This window comes from Suricata suricatta, chromosome 1 (assembly GCF_006229205.1).
Source record: "Suricata suricatta isolate VVHF042 chromosome 1, meerkat_22Aug2017_6uvM2_HiC, whole genome shotgun sequence".
NCBI classification, from domain to species: Eukaryota; Metazoa; Chordata; class Mammalia; order Carnivora; family Herpestidae; genus Suricata; species Suricata suricatta.
The window spans coordinates 56,307,954-56,311,556 of NC_043700.1; the positions used below are offsets into that span (position 1 = coordinate 56,307,954).

The following is a 3,603-nucleotide window of genomic DNA, read 5'->3' on the forward strand; positions in this document are numbered from 1 at the left end:
AGCCACCCCAATCTAATCCTGGTGGATTAATCTCATGCCTTGATTACTACAGTGGTTCCCATGCATCATCCGTTATTCCCTCTCAATACATCTTCTCTAGTATATGCATTGTCATTTTTAAGAATTCTTCTCTGGCTTTCTCTTTTCTTTAAGATAAACTTCAAAATCGCAAGGTGTCCTATGAGGGCTAGCAAAATGTAGCCAGCTTGCTTGCTTGTGTTTTTTTCTTCCTTCCTTCCTTCTTTCTTTTCTTTTCTCTTTTTTCTTTTCTTTCTTTCTTTCTTTCTTTCTTTCTTTCTTTCTTTCTTTCTTTCTTTCTTTCTTTCATTCAAGGCCTTTATTAATAGGTGCTTGCTGTTTGTTGACTTTTTCAAAAAAAATCAAGTTGGAAACTTCTTTTTTAAAGACTTATTTTTTTAAAGTAATCTCATACCCAACGTGGGGTTCAAATTCACATCCTTGAGATCAAGAGTCACATGCTCTATCAACTGAGCCAGCCAGGAGTCCCCAAGTTGTAAACTTTTTTTAATAAATTAACAATGAAGGGCACCTGGGTGGCTCAGTTGGTTGAGCGTCCAACTCTTGATTTTGGCTCGGGTTATGATTCCAGGTTTGTGAGATCAAACCCCACATCAGTCTCCGTGCTGAGCACAGAGTCTGCTTAAGGTTCTCTTTTGCTCTCCCTCTGCCCCCTCCCCTGTTTGTGCTCTATCTCTCTCTCTATAATTAAAAAAAATGAGGTTCTTAAGTACCTTAAGGTGGCCAGATATGAAACAATGTAAAAACCTTTAAAGGTGTGTTGAGAAAAACTAGGCTTTTTTAAAAACTACATTTGTCATTACCAAAAACAGGCATGTTTAGGTAAAAATAATAACTCCCCCATGCTGCATAGATAGTGCAGATAGTTCTATTTATGTAGTCAATGGGCAAAAAGCAAGCACTTAAAGGTCTTCGGCTCCAACCTTTTATTTATTTCTTATTGCTGGAATTTCATTTTCATTTCCTCTTGTTGGGTGAGGAAACCAGATGATAATATAGATGGTAAGTAGGTGTTTACTCAGCCCTGACCTGCTCAACTTTGGGAGTTGATGAATTCTCAGCTCCTGGATTGGCTGCTATTATCCCTTTGCTATGGTGTGATTTCACTTTTCTGGGTTATAAGTTGTGGTGTCTGAATGTTGAGGTGGCTGCTGACGTTGGGTCTCATCTTGATTTTCATTATCTTCTTCAATGCCACCCTCTCTGGGCTGTCTTTGGGGAGGATGACTCCTGCAGAATCATGGTCTATAACCCCGATACATATTCTCTCTCACTGGTCTACCTTAGTCTCCTGAAACCTGCTTGGCAGCTCCCTCTACCACTTCTCCCTGCCCAGGAGGGTTGGAAGACTGTGGTTGATGCCCACAGGGTCTTGCAGCTTTCCCTTTCCCACAACTCACTATTCTGGCAAGGTCATTACCTACCTTCTGCAGGTAATTGGGTGGAAGACTCCCTGGATGGACAGCATCAATAGTGGTTACCGACCAAAGCATATTTGCAGCCTTGCACTGGAGCTCCACCAGGGCCTGTGCCATATGGTGCCTCTGTACTCTTCCCTCCTTCAACAATATCAGATTCCACAGTCTCTCCATCTCCTCCAGTGTGAAGGTACTTCCTGGCTTTATTCTTGCTCATGGCAGTCTGATGTACAAACACATCTTCCTTGGTGTCATTCCTGTTGGTGCAACTATATCCACTTCTCCCTTCCTTCCTTCCTTCCTTTTATTTTTAATTTCAGTTAGTTAACATACAGTGCAATATTAGTTTCAGGTATAGAATTTAGTGGATTCAGTAATTCTATATATCACCCAGTGTTCATCATGACAAGTACACTTCTTAATCCTCATCACCTATTTCACTATTTCACCCACATGTGCACCCACTTCCCCTCTGGGAGCCATCAGTTTGTTCTCTACAGTAGAGTCTGTATTTTTGTATCATTTGTTTTGTTTCTTAAATTTCACATATGAGTGAAATCATGTGGTATTTATCTTTTTCTGACTTTTGGCTTAGCATAATACTCTCTAGCTCTGTCTATGTTGCTGCAAATGGCAAAATGCCATGTTTTTTGCAGCTAAGTGATATTCCATTGTATAAATGTATCATGTCTTCTTTATCCATTCCTTACATTGAACCATTTTACTGTTCCCAAACCTACATTGTGATGACCTTGTCTCCCCGGGGCAGGCACCACCCATGTGAGGTCACCTGGGCCCCCTCCCTGCACCCCTGCTGCTGCCAGTGGAGCCTGGCAGTGCCGAGGGCAGATGGTTGCTGGGTCCCAGCCTCACCGGTCATAGCTGCAGTGACGGCGACTGGGGCAGCAGTGCCCGCTGAGGCTCCTCCCAGCATGTGATGGTAACTAGACCCGCAGCAGCTCACAGCTCTTCAGCTCTTCAGTTCTTTCTTTCTTTCTTTTTCCATTTTGTTTTACTGTTTCCTCTTCTCTGAAGCTTCAGGCACACTGGCCCAGTGTTCAATTTTTAGAAGAATTTCCATCTCAGATGGTTGCATAGTCAGGTTCCTATACCTCTTTTCTCCACACTAACCCCAGTCCTGTTGCCTTCTTCACTGGATTAACTCTTTCTCACTCTTACTCACCAAGACAAACTGAAAGGTTACTTCTTTAGGGAATTTCTCTTGTTTCTCCGGACTATGTTACCCCCATTGTACATTTCTAAGTGCCCCCTACTTGTGCTTTTCTTTCATGCTGTTTGTTACAACTGTAAATACTTATTCAGAGTCTACCTTCCCTGCTGGACTATAAGCTTTTTATAAGAGGAATAACTGTTGTTCACCACTGGTTCCTGAGGCCCTAACACTGTGAATGAAGGGAACACAGTGACGGAATGTCTTCTGATTGTGTGTCGGTGGGTATGTGCCTCCAATGGGCCACACTCAGGTAGGTATTCCATTACACTAGAAAACAGAGGTCTTTCCCTAGTGCTTGGAAAATATTGTATAAATAAATAGATTTTGCTCAATTTAACCTTTTCTGTGATTATTATTTTAAAACTTTGGCTTGAATCCTCAGAAATACTTGGGTAATCCCCCAAATTAACCAAGAAGTACCAATGAAATGTTAATAGAAATTTTGGAAATAACTAATCACACATAGTTTTAAAGCTAGCCTTCCCCTCATTTAGTGGGCCTGTGTTTGTGGTATACTTGTAAAATATTAAATCTGTGTAACATGTGAAATACACTTTTTGCTACTAAGAATATTCTTAGATTATGTAATGAATACCTCAGGAAACAACAGGTATTGGTGTGGTTGAGGAGAAAGGGGAACTCTTTTGCACTGCTGGTGGGAATGCAAACTGGTGCAGCCAGTCTGGAGGTTCTTCAAAGTATTAAAAATAGAACGACCTTACAATCCAGCAGTTGCACTACTAGGTATTTATCCAACGGGTACAGGTGTGCTGTTTCAAAGAGGCGAATGCACCCCAATGCTTATAGAAGCACTATCAACAATAGCCGAATTACGGAAAGAGCCCAAATGTCCATTGACTGATGAATGGGCAAAGAAAGTGATATATATATATATATATATATATATATATA

General features: G+C 41.2%; 1 pseudogene; it reads right to left on the reverse strand.

Annotated features, from left to right (window-relative positions):
- Positions 1-1,142: 1,142 nt before the first annotated feature.
- Positions 1,143-3,603, reverse strand: part of LOC115300959 — a 6,359-nt pseudogene continuing 3,898 nt past the window's right edge.